This window comes from Camelina sativa, chromosome 20 (assembly GCF_030686135.1).
Source record: "Camelina sativa cultivar CO46 ecotype springtype chromosome 20, ASM3068613v1".
Lineage (NCBI taxonomy): Eukaryota > Viridiplantae > Streptophyta > Magnoliopsida > Brassicales > Brassicaceae > Camelina > Camelina sativa.
The window spans coordinates 27,443,984-27,461,813 of NC_141899.1; the positions used below are offsets into that span (position 1 = coordinate 27,443,984).

Below are 17,830 nucleotides of genomic sequence, written 5' to 3' on the forward strand. Positions count from 1 at the left end.
CACAAGTTCCATCCACCGCCTCTGTCTCAAATTCAGCTCAGGTTGAGTGAATATATACTCTAGACTCTTATGATCTGTAAACACATGTACCTTTGCACCATAAAGATAAGATCTCCAAATCTTCAGGGCAAAGACTACAACACCCATCTCCAAATCATGAGTATGATAGTTGTCCTCATGCTTCCGCAACTGTCGCGAAGCCTAGGCAATCACCTTCCCATGCTGCATCAACACACATTCCAAACCAACTCTGAATGCATCAGTATAAACCACATAGGGTTCTCCCTGCTCAGGCAAAGCCAACACTGGCGTAGTAGTCAACATCTCTTGAAGGCTTACAAAGCCCTCCTCACACTCCTATGACCAAACGAAAGGAACATCTTTCCCTGTCAACTTAGTCAACGGACGTGCTCTGCTCGCAAACCCCTTTACAAACCTCTTGTAGTAACCTGCCTGACCAAGGAAACTCCTGATCTCTGTGGGATTATGCGGTCTAGGTCAATCCCTGATAGCCTGAATCTTCTCCGGATCTACAGAAACTCCCTCTGCAGAAACAATGTGACCTAGAAAACCCAGCTCACGCTCCCAAAAACTCCACTTGCTCAACTTAGCAAACAACTTCTACTCACGCAGCTTCTCCAGAACTGTCTTCAAATGCACTGCATGCTCTTCAGGACTCTTAGAAAATACCAGGATATCGTCGATGAAGATAATGACAGACACATCCAGAAACTCCTGAAACACGCTGTTCATCAACCTCTGATAGACAGGTTTTCACCTAGGGTATCAATTCCCTATGCAGTTGTAGTACAAAGGGTTATCAATCCAAATGGTTGTCTATTGCTAGCAGGAAGGATATGATCAGAACAATACAAGTCAAGCCAAGCAGATAGGGTTTTGTTCTAAAAGTCCTAAAATAAATAAAAGACAAAAATATAAACAAAGAAACCACACGACCTAAGCACTCGATGCAAGCAATCAAGTACAGGATCGGGTGGGGTGATCGAGTAAGCAAATGGGATATAAACAGCTTGAGGTATTACTCGATACAGGTTATCGTGTACCTGATCGGGTAAGTGGTCGAGTAAGTAAAGAAAATGCAAGCAATTAAAATACGAAAGCTCCTAAGGATGGGGTAACCGAATCCTAAGTATTCTAGACCAGTACAGATGCCTTACATGCCTCAAGCAATTATTTCCTAGACAATGAATCTCTAAAACTTTGTCACCACACTTTCGCACTAGCAACAATCAACCTTGATCAGTTCCCACACTCTCGTACTAGCAACATAATCAAGCAGGCATTAAGATCGATTCATTATTGTCAGTAAACTCAAACTCATCTAATCTCTTACTCAGAGTCAAGTAAACCTCTAGCATTGGTTAAATGAAGCATCTCATCTACACCTCTCGGTCTGTAGCATTGGTAAACGCCCTAGATCTAATCTCAACCTCTCGGTCTGTTGACAGCATTAAGAACACCAACCTAGAAGGAAATCTATCAAAAATATACAATCAAACTAAGGCATCCTAACCGATCAAGAACACAAAATCATCTATCCCATCCATAGAAACTTTACTACATTACTTGGACATGATAACAAGAAATAAAGCAACCAAAATGAATGAAAATTGCATTGTATTAAACGGTAAAGATAGAGTAGAAAGAGTACAAGATAGAAATCTAAGAAAACTATAAAAACTATGAAAGAAAATGTAAAAACAAAAGGAAAAATGTTTGAGTCGCTCAGTTCTCTCACAGAAGCTCTCGCTCTCTAGTTTGAGAGTCTGCGGCGTGCTCGTTTTCGAGCTATGAGAGGAGGGGGTTTATATATGGAAACCCTTTTGACCTAGCTTCCCAGACCTGCCCGATGGTCTACTCGATGGGGTACACGAGGGAGAAGTCGGGTTACTCCTCGGCTGGATCTTTGGGTTGCTCTTCATGCTCTTGGATCCTCCTCGATCGTGTTGGGGTTCGGACTTGTTCTTCCAGCTCGATGGTCCTTGTTTTTCCCCATTTTTGGCTCTTTAGCACCTGTTTTCATCCAAAACATGCAAATGCAGAAATGCAACACCCTAAATGGTCTAAAAGTGAATTCCTACAGTTAATGACCTAAATATGCTAAGTTAGAGGTATGAACAATGCAAAATATGGACAAAAAAGGATGCTAAAAACATATAAATTAGAGAGTTATCAGACCCCCAAACTTAAATCTTGCTAGTCCTCTAGCAAGGAAGTAAGAGGGTGCGGTTTGAAAGTGGGGACTCATAACCTTAATATGCTAAGCGAAGGATTCAAGCTATAGTCCTTAAAGATAGTTTAATGGTGCTAAGATCAGTCAACATACTTACAAATATTTTTCTATGCTTATTACCATGCATCGATCTAGCTCAACCTCCAACTAAAGATAAAGAACATCTCTTTCACATTCAATTAAGTGTTTGGCGAATTCTTGCAAATGGAAGGTGAATCAAGCTCAATCGGTTTCAAGGGTAAGGCTTTTTAATAAGGTGGTTTCAAACAAATTCTTTTGGTGGTTTTCTTTCAAAAGAAGGAATGCTAGACAGTTGTGAAAACTATCTAAGACTAAGAACAATTTGGGCATACAAAGCTTAACTCTTGATGATCTATCCTTTTCTCATTCACTTTCTCTTTTTTTTTTTTATTGTATCAAACCCCCTAGAATTAAACTACCCACAACCTTGATTTTAACTCTTTTTTTTTTTGCTCTCTAAAGTTTAAACTTTAAAACTTCTAGCTCTCTCTTTTTTTATATTTTCCTCTCTTTGCTAAACTCCTAATATGAATATATATATATATATATATTTTTTTTCTTTCTTTCTAGGAGACTATAGCAAGATCTTTTCTCTTTTTTTTTTAGAGACTTAGAGCTAATTAATTCTAACCACCTATCTTTCAAAACCGAATCTATTAGCTAGTTCAAATTCTAACTTAGCTAAATCAAGAGGCAGTTCTTTGTCGTTCTCAATACTCTCAAGGTTTCACAACGTATAGGACAATGAAAGAGGCCTCACTCAACAATTCACAACAAGGTTTGAAAGAAAGGTTTGGGTTCATGGGTAGGACAAATGAATCGGGTTAAGCGAAAAGATTGGTAAAAATGGAGTGCTAACCCGAGTTTAGAGTTACCATGAGCAAGTATTGAAGTTCCATAAGCAAGACAATTAAAGTTCAAATTAAATCCAATAATATAGAGATGTTCTAATGTTAAAACAAGTGGAGGAAGCATTCAAACGACACAAGGGTTTAAGCAAAGATTTTTTATTTTTTCCATGATCTAGCAACAATGAACTGTGACTAAGGGCTATAGCTTCAATCCTAAGGTTTGATTTTAAACAAGGTAGTTTTAATCATTGTCCCCTAAAATGCATATGCAACAATCCTATATGAAACAAACTAGAGTCAATTCTAATATGTAAATGCAACTACATGAACACTCTTTTTTTTTCTTTTTTCTTTTTAGGTTTTTTTTAAAATTTTTTTGGGTTTTTGATGCACATAGATGCAGACCAAATGAATAAAACTAGCATGCAAAAATTTGAAATAATAAAAATAAGAAAATAAAACACAATGTTAAATACATTCTAGGACCCTCCCCCAAACTTAAATTACACAGTCCCTGTATAAATAAAAGTTGGAAAAAGAATCCAAGAATCACACAAAATGAATTAAACTAAATGCAATGATATATACAAGGGTTGGATGAAATTGGTACCTCATGGGTTAGAGAAGAAGGAGGTTGCAGCAGCCTCCATATTCGCCAATGTGTAGCCAGGGTCATCTCCGGCTTCAACATGTGCTGGTGTTTGCTCGTCAGAGAGCTCAGAAATACGCACGGACGACTTACTCGGACCAGCATCCGAGGGATTGATCGAGGGTGGGATCGCGTAACTCATCGGGTAGGGCGAAAGGACCGAAGAGAGAAAAGACTAAAAATATGTAAATTATATTTACAGACCTGCCTTTGGGATTTCCTCCCAAGTGAGCTTGTTTATAGTCTCTAAGCTTGACTTTCAATTCATCTCAGACTGGCGCGGGATCGTCGAGACGCAGAGATGATTCCTCCTCTCATTTGCCAAGTATCTCTTCACTCTCTGCCCATTCACAGTAAATTCATTCTTATCTTTACCTAGCAGAGTGACCGCTCCATAGGGCAGGACTTCCTTAATTTCGAAGGGTCCTGACCATCTTGACTTCAGCTTCCCAGGGAACATCCGAAGCTTTGAGTTGAACAAAAGGACTTTGTCTCCAGCTTTTAAATCCTTGTGTCGGATCTTCTTGTCATGAAAAGCCTTGGTTCTTTCCTTGTAGATCCTCGAATTATCATAAGCCTCCAGCCGTATCCCATCGAGTTCATGGAGATCCATTACTCTCTTTTCTTGGGCAGTCTTTATATCCAAATTCAGCAGCTTGGTCGCCCACATTGTTTTGTATTCAACCTCGACCGGAAGGTGACAATTTTTCCGTAAAGAAGCTGGAAAGGTGTCCGCCCAATCGGTGTTTTGTAGGCAGTCCTATAAGCCCATAGCACATCATCTAGCTTGAATGCCCAATCCTTTTTTGTGATTCCCACGATTCGGGCTAATATCGCTTTGATCTCTTTGTTGCTCACTTCCACTTGTCCACTGGTTTGTGGGTGATAAGCTGTCGCGACTTTATGCTTGACTCCGTGCTTTTTCAGCAAGCCATCGAAAACCCTGTTAATGAAGTGGGTTCCTCCATCACTGATCACTACTCTTGGGATTCCAAATCTAGGGAATATGATGCTTTTGAACATCTTCATTACGACCTTGTGATCGTTCGTCGGGCTGGCGATTGCTTCTACCCATTTCGAGACATAATCGACTGCCACTAGGATCTACATGTTTCCATTCGAGGGTGGGTTGAAAGGTCCCATGAAATCTATTCCCCAGACATCAAAATTTTGACTTCTAAGATCGGCTGCTGAAGCATTTCATTTCGTCGACCTATGTTACCCATTTTCTGGCACGAATCACATTTTGCTATGAAGAACTGTGCGTCCTTGAACATTGTTGGCCACCAAAGACCAGCTTGCAGTATCTTTTGGACCGTTTTGAAGGTGGCAAAATGTCCTCCATAGGTGGACCCATGACAGTGCTCCAACACTCCTTGGACTTCCTCCTCTGCTATACATCGTCTGAATAGGCCATCCGTCCCTTTCTTGTAAAGATAAGGTTCGTCCGAGTAGTAGTTGTTGACATCCCAGATGAACTTCTTCTTTCTTTCAGTGTCATATTCCTTAGGAATTTCCCCGCACATCATGTAGTTCACGAAGTCTGAGTACCATGGGAGCTTAGCTGACTCGATGGCCATGAACTCAATCGGCCCGGTTGACTCAGGGATCGAGTAAGCTATCGTGTGTCTGATCGTGTGGCTCATTTCTTCCAAGAAGGCAATGTGCATCAGTATTTCTTCGGGCATTGAGTCGTCTATCGGGAATGGATCTTCGATCCTCATTCTGGACAGATGGTCTACTACCCCGTTTTCAATTCCTTTTTTATCCAGTATCTCTGTGTCGAATTCTTGCAGAAGAAAGATCCATCTGAGGAGCCTAGGTTTGGTGTCCTTTTTGAAGTAAATGTACCATAGGGCGGCATGATCCGTGTAGACAATCACCTTAGAACCGACTAAGTAGCTTCTGAACTTTTTAAACGCGAAAACTACAGCAAGGAGTTCCTTTTCTGTTGTCGCATACCTCGTCTGGGCGTCGTCCATGGTTCTGCTAGCGTAGTAGATAACATGGAGCTTTTTATCTATTCTCTGACCTAGTACTGCTCCCACAGTGTAGTCTGACGCGTCACAAATAATCTTGAAGGGGTGGTCCCAGTTAGGAGCTTGAACTATTGCTGCGCTCACCAAAGCCTCCTTTATCTTGTTGAAGGCGTCTAGACAGTCTTTGTCGACAATAAACTCTGTTTTCTTACAATGTAGCCGCATCAACGGTCGTACGATCTTAGAGAAGTCTTTAATAAATCGCCTGTAGAACCCTGCGTGCCCTAAAAAGCTTCTGATATCTCTCACTGATTTAGGAGGTTGCAGCTGAACCATTACTTCGATCTTAGCCTTGTCGACCTCTATCCCCTTTTATGAGATCTTGTGCCCCAAAACTATTCCCTCCTGGACCATAAAGTGGCACTTTCCCAGTTTAACACTAGATTGGTTTGACAGACATGATGAGAAAGAAGCTCCATATACTGAAAAGTCGTCCATGAAAACCTCCACCATTTCTTCTATTAAATCAGAGAAGATAGATGTCATGCATCTTTGGAAAGTTGCGGGAGCGTTGCACAAACCGAAAGGCATCCTCTTATAGGCAAAGGTTCCATAAGGGCAGGTGAACGTTGTCTTCTCCTGGTCAGCAGGGTGTATTGGGATTTGGAAAAATCCACTATCAAGGAAACAGTAGTAAGGGTGGTTAGCCAGTCGTTCCAGCATCTGGTCTATGAAAGGCAAGGGGAAATGATCCTTCCTCGAGGCTGCGTTAATCTTCCTATAGTCAATACACATTCGATGACCAGTTATTGTCCTCGTGGGAATTAGCTCATCTTTCTCGTTTTTGACGACGGTGATTCCTCCTTTCATTGGAACACAGTGCACCAGGGACACCCAAGTACTATCAGAAATAGGGTAGATAACTCCAGCATCGAGCAACTTCAGAATTTCCTTTTTCACCACTTCTTTCAGGTTTGGATTTAGGCGATGCTGAGGTTCTACACTAGAGTACGATTCATCTTCAAGGTTTATCCGGTGGGTGCACAAATAAGGGGATATGCCCTTGATATCATCTAAGTATAGCCTATTGCTCTCCTATAGTTTCTTAATTGAGTGCAAAGCAATTTCAATTCCTTTTCAGGCAGGCTAGAATTAACGATTGGTGGATAAGTTGAATTAGATCCTAAGAAAGCGTACCTTAGCCCAGCTGGAAGAGGTTTTAGTTCCACTTTAGGCGTGAAACAAGGTTTTTCTTATGGTGGTGGATGATGATAAATGTATGCAATGGTGAGATATGAATGAATGGATGGTAAGGTGTTTCAATTCCCCTTATGCAGTTGCAGTATAAGAGGTGTCAATCCTATCTGAGTGTTTGTGAACAATTAAGACATGCATATGAGACTAACTCAAGCCAAATTGTAAAGGATGTTTGTCACTAACAATCCTATGATGAAAATGCAAAATGCAGAAAGTAAACTACAAGAACTAGATGCTAAATGTAAATGGAACAGAATGATTATGACTTATATGAAGCTAGAACAGAAATAGAAACTACAATAAATAAACTAATGCAAGACAATAATGAACAGGACAATAAGTAAATGCAACAGAAATGTAAATAGAATGAGACTAGAGATAAGACAGGACAACTACAAATCGTAAACCAAAGTTCTAGGGAAGAACTCGAGCAAGCACTCGATCGAGTGTAGATCGAGTGCAGGGTCGAGCTGGACTAAACGCAAAAACAGAGCAACAAAATAAAAACAGAGCAATGTAGAAACAAATCAAACAACAAGCAAGCAACAGGATTAAGACTTAAAAATCAATAAACAAAGAAGGTCCTGAGGAGGGATTCATGGGCTGAACTAATCATTGTGGTTATCTAACTTGGTCAACAAATCTCAAGCAAACTATGAGCTAATCTCTAGACATATAAATCTAAGACAAGTTTCATCCACTCTCATGGCAAGGACCTATGCATCTCTAGACTTTTTCTCACATAGTAAAGAGTCTACACAAGCAGGTATTAAGCAATACATCTCAAACCAAACAAGACCTCTAATCTCTTTGCAAGCCTAATGGTAAGCTCTAGATCTACCCTTATCTATGCTTCCTAAACATTGGTGTGATGCTAAGATGCTTGAAATCAAACCCTACCTTCTCAGATATAGGATCAGCATTAAGAACATCTAGCCTAGAAGAGATCTACAACAATCAAGCTTGACCAAATCAAACAAACCACAAGATCAATCCAGCCTAACCCATCCTCAAGGTCCTAGAGAACTACTCACAAGAACACATGACGAACAATGTCAAAAACCCAGAAAAATACAAAACTTGAATCATTAGAAAGATGAAACAAAGATCTATAATATTGGAGAAAGAATCAAACTCGAATTCTCAATATTAAGAAAGTTATGGAACAAACAATATTGAAGAATTTAGTCTTTTCTCCTTAAAAACAAGTACAAGATCTAAGCAAAATAAAAGTGCAAAAGGAATAATTCCCAAAAGGGTAAAAACTAGGTTTAGAAAATATCTAAAAAGCTGGACTCTTTTGGTGGCTGCAGGTACAAGGCTTTATATAGGAGAGGGAGTGGAAGCCCTAAAAATACTAAAAGACAAAATAGTCAACGGCTCGGTCAACTCGACCTGTGCTCGGTCGAGTGGCAGGTCGAGCTGGCTTCTCTCGTGCATCCTCCACTCGGTCGAGTCCTCCTCGGCACACGGTCGAGTGTCTGGTCGAGTGTGCGGTCGAGTTGGACTCTGGACCTTGGTTCTTCAGCCTTAACTCTCTTGCTTTCTCTTCATGGTTGCTTCACTTCTCCTCAGCATTGCTTCCATGCTCCTTAAGCGCCAAAATCACCTGATTATGCATGAAAAGATGCAAAGGCAATGCAACTAAACTCTAATGCATGATTAGTCCTAAAGCTATGCAATAATGGTGAAAATGGCTAGCAAAAGATGCAAAAGATGTGAATAAACTAAGGGAAAACATGGTAAAATATATGAACATCAAGGCGCCTTTGATTCGGACCAATCATCGGTGGTTTGGAGTTGCTGCTCGAGGTGGTGCTCGATCACTCTACTCGATGGGGCGATCGGGTCAGTGTCTGGGTTGGTTGGTGTTGAGTAAGTGCAGGACATGACGTAGGAGTTGACCACTGACTTTTCCAAGCTTCTATTGTCGAGCATCACTCCCTCTCTTTCAGCTTCCTTCATGTTCTCACTTAGCTCTGGTTCGATGACATCTAGATAAGTATCAAGCAACTCCTTGTAGATCTTCGTTTCTTGATGCACGAATCTCTCCTTACCATCATTTGTCAGTGCTGTTTGTAAGCAATCCCCTATCGCAATCTCCTCAAATGCCTCCTCACGCAATTTTTCTAACTCTTCTATCAAGAAGGTTTGACCAGCTATTGTAGGTTTTTTCATAGTTTCCCGAATGTTAAACTGCATAGTGAGGTCTTCCCCGAGCTTAAGATCGATCTTCCCGTTCCTCACATGAATCATTGCTCCTGCGGTGGCTAAGAATGGTCGTCCTAAGATAAGCGGATGCCTTGGCTCCAAATCCATTTCCAATACAACGAAGTCGGTTGGTACGTCTACTGACCCTACTTTGACCGGCAAGTCTTCCAAAACTCCGCTTGGCAACCTCATGGTTCGATCAGCCAGAACCAGTTGCATGTCGGTAGGCTTGAATTTCTCGAATCCGAGACGTTTAGCTACAGTAAGTGGCATCAAGCTGACTGATGCCCCCAAATCGCAAAGACATCTTCCGAACTTCAATGGTCCGATCGAGCAAGGTAAAGTAAACGATCCCGGGTCGCTCAGCTTCTTAGGCGCGGTAGTCCTCTGGATTATCGCACTGCACTCATGATTGAGTATAACCATCCCTTGTACTTGCTTGATTTGCTCCATAACTGCATCCTTCAGGAATTTCTGGTAAGGGGGAATCAAAGTGAAGGTGTCCATTAGGGGCATGCGAAGTTCGAGTTCTTGCATCTATTTTTCGAACAATGCCTTGTACTTCTCCAGGAGTTCTTTGCGAAATCGTCCAGGGAATGGCAGAGGTGGCTTGTAAGGTGGGGGAATGAATCTCCTTTCTTTCTGCTTTTCTCTTCCCGGTTTGTCTACAGGAGGCGGAGTTACTGGAGGGTCAACCCGATCACCTGTCCGAGTAGTGTGGTCGGGTGAGGGGTCGGGTTGTCTTGGGGATTGGCTTGGTGGTTTAGCAGAAGTGGTCGGTTCACCAAGATCCTTCCCATCTAGATCATTACTGTCCTCACTGATGTCCAGTGGTAATGTTCTAGGGGGTAATTGTCAGCCACTTTGTAAGGCAATCGCGTTTGCAGACTCCGTGTGACTGTTTGAGGTGGAAGCCGAGTTATCCGTAATCACCTGAATTCGAGATCCCAAGGCATCAAATCGTTTGTGCAGTTCTTGGAAATTGGCTGACAGACGACAAGCGAGATTGTCAAATCTTGTATTAATGTGAATCGTGTCTGTCTTCTGAGTGGATAGGACTGTGTGCATTAAGGATAGCAAATCAAGGGATGACGAACTCGATGGTGGTATCGTGCTGTGTATCGGGATATGGTAATGCACATTTGGATTTGGCTTGTAGTTGTTGTACCCTTTGTTGTAACCTCCCTGGTTGTTGATGTAGTTGACATCCTCGATCTGCATAGTCTCCCTATCATGTTGTAGAAACTGTTCTTCCTCTGATATAACATGAACATGTTGCTGCTGTTGGTTGAATAGTTTATCAAGCTTGTCATTGAGGGCCTTCATGTCCCTTTTGTACTTGGCATCTTCCTCTCCTGTAGATCGCACAGAGCGATCATACTCCTCATTGTAGTTGCCATCAGAATGACCCAAGTTCTCCACTAGAACCCAACCTTCATCAACATCCTTGTTGAGGAAGTTACCATTACTTGCGGTTATTGATCTTAAGAGACTCGAGACTTGAAGGTGTCCGTACGGCCGTCCGTACACTTACCAATAAGGCCGAGATATATCGAATGAAATGAGAAGAGGCGAGGCTGGACTACTTAGCAAAGCCCATTAGAAGGATCTCGAAGACACAATAGAGCGGTTGGAGGATAAGGTCACGGGTCGTTTCCCTTAAGGAAACCAAGTCATGTCACTATCAACCTAGGGATCGACCCACTCCTTCCTTTATGTCCCTATCAACAAGTTGTCGAGTGTATTAGAGGGTTGCCCTAGTTTCTTTTCTTGCTATTTAAAGTCCTTAGCCGACATTGTAATAAACATACTAATGGAATCATATATTTTCTCACCTCTCTTTACATAATTCACTCAATCTCTCTCAAATTATTCTCTTTGCTTCCGCCTAAACCAACATGGTATCAGAGCGAGTTCTTTGATCCTTGACTCTTGAAACCTAATTCCGTTCTTTCTTACACTCTTAAATCTCCAAATACTATCCGCTACTCTCCAAACTCTCCTTATTCTCCTTATACTACTTCCATTTCAACATTCTCCCTAGTTCATTCTATTCTTTTGTCTTTTCAAATCGGTAACAATGGATAACATCAAACCCATTGTGACTCCAGTAGTGCTCAAAGGAGCAAATTACTTGTTGTGGAAGAGAACCACAAAGACCGCACTTAGTGGCCGGGGGCTGTGGATCCATGTTGAAACGGACCAGCTTCCCAAGAAAGCTACTAAGGAAGATGGTAAAGAAGAAAAGGAAGAAGACAAGGAGGCTGATCTCGAGAAGGAAGTTAAGTGGTTCCAAGAAAATCAGACCGTGCTTGCCATTCTCCAAAAATCGCTAGACGCACCTATCCTTGAAGCCTATTCATATTACGAGACGGCCAAGGAGTTGTGGGAGACGCTAGCGAATGTCTATGGGAACGTGACCAACCTAACCCGAGTGTTTGAAGTCAAGAAGGCAATCAACGGACTTCATCAAGAAGATTTGGAGTTCACAAAGCACTTTGGGAAATTCAGGTCACTATGGGCCGAGCTCGAGATGCTCCGACCGAGTACTATTGATCCGGCAATCCTCAATGAGAGAAAGGAGCAAGACAAGGTGTTTGGCCTCCTACTCACCCTTAACCCGGCGTTTAATGACTTAATCAAGTATATCCTCCGAGGAGACAAGCTGCCTACGCTTGAAGACGTTTGTTCCCAAGTGCAAAAGGAACAAGGTTCCCTTGGTCTCTTTAGTGGAAAGGAAGACTTGGCAACTGCAAATAAGGGCGTCTACAAAGGCGACGACCGGAGAGCCATGGTGTGTGACCACTACAAAAAGAAGGGACACATGAAGGACAAGTACTGGATTCTTCACCCTCACCTAAAACCGGCCAAGTTCAAAGCAAACTTCTCGCATGAAGGGACAAGCGGGCAAGGCTCCGGCGCAGCAAACCAAAGCAATGCGGTGGCTACGGCTATGGCAGCCTCGTTTGGGGATCTTGTGAGGAAATCTGACCTGGAGGCTCTCATCAAATCCATTGCCGCGCTAAAGGATTCTGGTACCACCTTCTTTGCTTCACAGCCTAGTAAAACACTTGTTGTTGACTCGGGTGCTTCTCACCACATGATAAGTAACCCTAGTCTTATACACAACATAAAACCGGCTGTGGGTAATGTTATTATTGCTAATGGGGATAGGATACCAGTTAAGGGCGTAGGAGACTTGAAACTATTTGATAAGGATTCAAAAGCCTTTTTTATGCCTACTTTTACCTCTAACCTCTTATCAGTCAAAAGAGCTACAACTGATTTAAGTTGTTATACTATTTTTGGTCCTAACAGTGTGCATTTTCAGGATATTAAGACTGGAAAGGTTCTTGGAGGAGGAGATGCTAAGGGAGACCTATATGTCCTAGAGAAAACCTCATCAAGTCCATCTAATTTGTTTTCGCTTATATCGAACCTTAGTAGTATTTCAAGTGATGTTTGGCATGCTAGACTAGGCCATCCTCACCCTAAAGCTTTTAAATTAATGTTGCCTAATGTTTCCTTTGATAATTCAAGTTGTGAACCTTGTATTCTTGGTAAACATTGCAAATCTATTTTTCCTAAGTCAACTACTATTTATGAACATTGTTTTGATTTAGTGCATTCTGATGTTTAGACTTCACCTTGCTTATCTAGAGATAATAACAAGTATTTTGTGACTTTTATTGATGAAAAATCAAAGTACACTTGGCTTACTTTGTTACCATCTAAAGATAGAGTCTATGATGCATTTGTTAATTTTCAGAATTATGTCACTAATCATTTCAATGCCAAAATAAAGGTACTAAGGTCGGACAATGGAGGAGAGTACACAAGTCATAAACTTAGAGCTCACTTATCCAAACACGGCATATTACAACAAACGAGTTGCCCCTATACGCCCCAGCAAAATGGTGTGGCCGAGAGAAAGAACCGGCATCTCATGGAGGTGGCAAGGGCGATGATGTTTCAAACCAATGTCACCAAACGCTTTTGGGGGGACGCCGTAATGACAGCTTGTTACCTGATCAATAGGACTCCCACCAAAGTCTTACAAGATAAATCACCATTTGAGGTATTGAATCAAATTAAACCCTCATTGGATCACTTACGCGTATTTGGGTGTGTGTGCTTTGTCTTGGTACAAGGTGAACAAAGGACTAAGCTCGACGCCAAAAGCATCAAATGCATGTTTGTTGGCTACTCGACGAGTCAAAAAGGGTATAAGTGCTATGATCCCACCACTGGCCGCTTACTCATTTCCCGAGACGTGAAGTATGGAACAACAAGGATATTATGAGACAAAGGACTGGGACAGTCTCAAGGATCTATCTCATTCCAACTCCGATCGAGCTACCAACCTTCGGTTCCTACTGAATCATCTTGGCATTACAACTCCATCTAGTCGCACGGATCAAGACCAACCTGACCAGACTCAGCATGAACCGACTGGCAGCTCTACATCAACCTCCTCCGAGCCACCTAGTCAAGAAGAAGATCAAGAAAATCCTTCGGAGCCGCTTGATCTTTCAACTGATGAACCCCTTGACTTATCAATCTCCGAGGATCATGATCATCCGAGTACTGACAATGATGCACTTCAACAAGCACCCGACATAGTTCTCCCTCCTCGAAGTGAACGCCTCAAGTTTCACCCCTCTACTTGGAAAGAAAAACGGGTTTATTACAACAACCAGGCCATGGCCCTTCCGATTCAAGCTGTGTGTTCACTTGACCTTGTCACTCAAGAGCATGCTGCCTTCCTCACCAAGATCGATGCTCAGTTTATCCCACAAACCTATGATAAGGCCAAAGAACACAAGGAATGGTTAGATGCTGTTGATGATGAGACAGGGGCCATGATACGCAATCATACTTGGGACGAGGCAGATCTTCCCAAGGGAAAGAAAGCAGTAAGCTCTAAATGGGTTTTCACAACCAAGTATCTAAGCAATGGTGATGTAGAACGGTACAAAGCACGTCTTGTTGCCCGCGGCTTCACTCAGACCTATGGCACCGATTACATGGACACGTTTGCACCGATGGCCAAACTTCACACGGTCCGTGTTGTTCTGTTACTAGCCACCAACTTGTCATTGTACTTATGGCAGATGGACGTCAAGAACGCTTTCCTTCAGGGGGAGCTCGAAGAAGAAGTCTACATGCATCCTCCTCCGGGCTTAGAGGCTACGGTCGCTCCGGGCAAGGTTCTTCGTCTCCGCAAGGCTATCTACGGCTTGAAGCAGTCTCCTAGGACGTGGTATCATAAACTTAGCTCCACGCTTCGCACGCACGGCTTCAAGCGTTCTGAAGCCGACCACACTCTCTTTACTCTTTGGACTAAAAGTGGTCGAGTGGTCGTTCTTGTCTACGTTGATGACATAATCATCACCAGCGATGACCGCGATGGGATTTCGACTACTAAGGCTCTCTTTCACTCCACCTTTGATATTAAGGATCTCGGAGAGCTCAAGTACTTCCTTGGTAATGAAATTTCTCGATCACAGGAGGGGTTGTTTCTCTCTCAACGGAAGTACGCCCTTGATCTTCTCCGTGAAACTGGCAAGCTAGGAGCCAAACCGGCTTCTACACCTCTTGAAGAAGGTTACCAGGTCAAGCGAAAGGGGGAGATGAAGAATGTAACCAAGTTGGCTGAGCCATATGAGGATGTGGGCAGATACCGTAGGCTTGTGGGAAAGCTCATCTACCTTACGATCACAAGACTGGATCTTTGCTATGCAGTAAACCAAGTCAGCCAACACATGAAGGCTCCAACAAAGTTTGATTGGCAAACGCTCGAACGAATTCTTTGTTATCTCAAGGGAAGTCCTGGCCAAGGCATTTGGATGGGGAAGAACAACAACACTGAACTCTTGGGCTATTGTGATGCGGACTATGCAGGTGATACAGCTGACCGGAGATCCACCACAGGGTATTGCACGTTCATTGGAGGGAACCTAGTAACTTGGAAGTCGAAGAAACGAAATGTTGTGTCGCAATCAAGCGCCGAGTCAGAATATAGGGCCATGAAGAAGCTCACCAACGAGCTTACATGGCTCAAAGGTCTTCTCAAGGACCTTGGCGTAGAGACTGAAAGACCGATCACCATGCATTGTGACAACAAGGCCGCAATTCACATAGCAACCAACTCGGTATTTCATGAAAGAACTAAACACATTGAAGTAGATTGCCATAAGGTGCGAGAGAAGATAGAAGAGGGTGTGATACTACCGTGTTACACACCAAGCCAAGAGCAATTGGCGGACATCTTCACAAAGGCTACAAGTCCACAGATTTGCGAATACATCTCCAGCAAACTTGGGCTAGTAGACCCTACACACCCATGATTGAACTCCTCTAACCCGTGAAGATCACACTTTTTTCCTCAACATGGTTTTGTCCCATGTGGTTTTCCATGTTAAGGTTTTTTAACGAGGTGGTCTCTCGCGGGTTCCAAGCTTAGCCATTCCACTTGGCTAAGCTTGAGGGGGAATATTGATCTTAAGACACTCGAGACTTGAAGGTGTCCGTACGGCCGTCCGTACACTTACCAATAAGGCCGAGACATATCGAATGAAATGAGAAGAGGCGAGGCTGGACTACTTAGCAAAGCCCATTAGAAGGATCTCGAAGACACAATAGAGCCGTTGGAGGATAAGGTCACGGGTCGTTTCCCTTAAGGAAACCAAGTCATGTCACTATCAACCTTGGGATCGACCCACTCCTTCCTTTATGTCCCTATCAACAAGTTGCCGAGTGTATTAGAGGGTTGCCCTAGTTTCTTTTCTTGCTATTTAAAGTCCTTAGCCGACATTGTAATAAACATACTAATGGAATCATATATTTTCTCACCTCTCTTTACATAATTCACTCAATCTCTCTCAAATTATTCTCTTTGCTTCCGCCTAAACCAACAGCGGTGTCCAGCAACATCCGTATCTTGGGGACCACTCCTCTGTAAAGTGTGCTCAGCAAAGAAGCATTGCTGAAGCCATGGTGTGGACATCTGGTTGTGTATCCCTTGAAACGTTCCCAAGCTTCAACGAACGTCTCATTGTTCTTCTGAACAAAGCCGGAAATGTCATTTCTCAGCCTTTGCGGTTCTGGAGTTGGAGAAGAATTTGGCCAGGAATGCCTTCTTGCACGCTTCCCAAGTGGTGATGAACTACTTAGGGAGCGATTTCTCCCAGATGTGTGCTTTGTCTCCCAAAGCGAATGGGAAAAGCCTGAGCGATTGATCTTAGTGAGGCTACAGAGCCTATCAAATTCATCCAGATGATCCAATGGGTCCTCAATTGGCAATCCATGAAACTTATTACTCTGTATCATCTGGATGAGACTACTCTTGATCTCAAAATTGTTGTTCTGCACAGCTGGTGGCACAATGAGATTCCTTTGAGTGTGAGTAGAGGGAGCATCTCCTGCTCCTATATTGGTCCTTGCTTGAGGAGCTGGTGGACCATTCTGATTATTCATCGTCTCCTCAATGATTGCTGGTTCTGGTTGAACTTGTTGCTGTCTGAGTAACCTTGGTCTGTCGATGTTGTCGATGAAAGGACTCAGGTTCTGGCTACCTCTGGATCGTGTTTACATGCACATGTAGATGTCCTAGTGTGTACCCGAGGGTCAACTCGATCCAGGTGATCGAGTGACGGGTCGGGTGGGTGATCGAGTGACGGGTCGGGTGGGTACCTGAGATACAAAACAAACAAAGCGAAAGCAAACAAGTTAGTTTCTAAACCATATATAAACAAAAAGAACTTGATCTAGCAAGTGCTGAAATCCTAAACGTAGCAAAATGAAATCAACCAAATGGCAACGACGCCAAATTGATAGACAGGTTTTCACCCATGTTATTAATTCCCTATGCAGTTGTAGTACAATGGGTTATCAATCCAAATGGTTGTCTATTGCTAGCAGGAAGGATATGATCAAAACAATACAAGTCAAGCCAAGCAGATAGGGTTTTGTTCTAACAGTCCTAAAATAAATAAAAGACAAGAATATAAACAAAGAAACCACATGACCTAAGCACTCGATGCAAGCAATCGAGTACAGGATCGGGTGGGGTGATCAAGTAAGCAAATGGGATATGAACAGCTCGAGGTATTACTCGATACAGGTTATCGTGTACCTGATCGGGTAAGTGGTCGAGTAAGTAAAGAAAATGCAAGCAATTAAAATATGAAAGCTCCTAAGGATGGGGTAATCAAATCCTAAGTATTCTAGACTAGTACAGATGCCTTACATGCCTCAAGCAATTATTTCCTAGACAATGAATCTCTAAAACTTTGTCACCACACTCTCGCACTAGCAACAATCAACCTTGATCAGTTCCCACACTCTCGCACTAAGAACATAATCAAGCAGGCATTAAGATCGATTCATTATTGTCAGTAAACTCAAACTCATCTAATCTCTTACTCAGAGTCAAGTAAACCTCTAGCATTGGTTAAATCAAGCATCTCATCTACACCTCTCGGTCTGTAGCATTGGTAAATGCCCTCGATCTAATCTCAACCTCTCGGTCTGTTGACAGCATTAAGAACACCAACCTAGAAGGAAATCTATCAAAAATATACAATCAAACTAAGGCATCCTAACC

General features: G+C 42.6%; 1 non-coding gene across 1 annotated transcript; it reads left to right on the plus strand.

The window, feature by feature from the left end:
• Positions 1–16,213: 16,213 nt before the first annotated feature.
• Positions 16,214–16,320, plus strand: LOC147919453 (small nucleolar RNA R71). Its single transcript, XR_015594189.1, has one exon. It is a non-coding gene; the product is annotated as a small nucleolar RNA R71 (small nucleolar RNA).
• Positions 16,321–17,830: the final 1,510 nt, after the last annotated feature.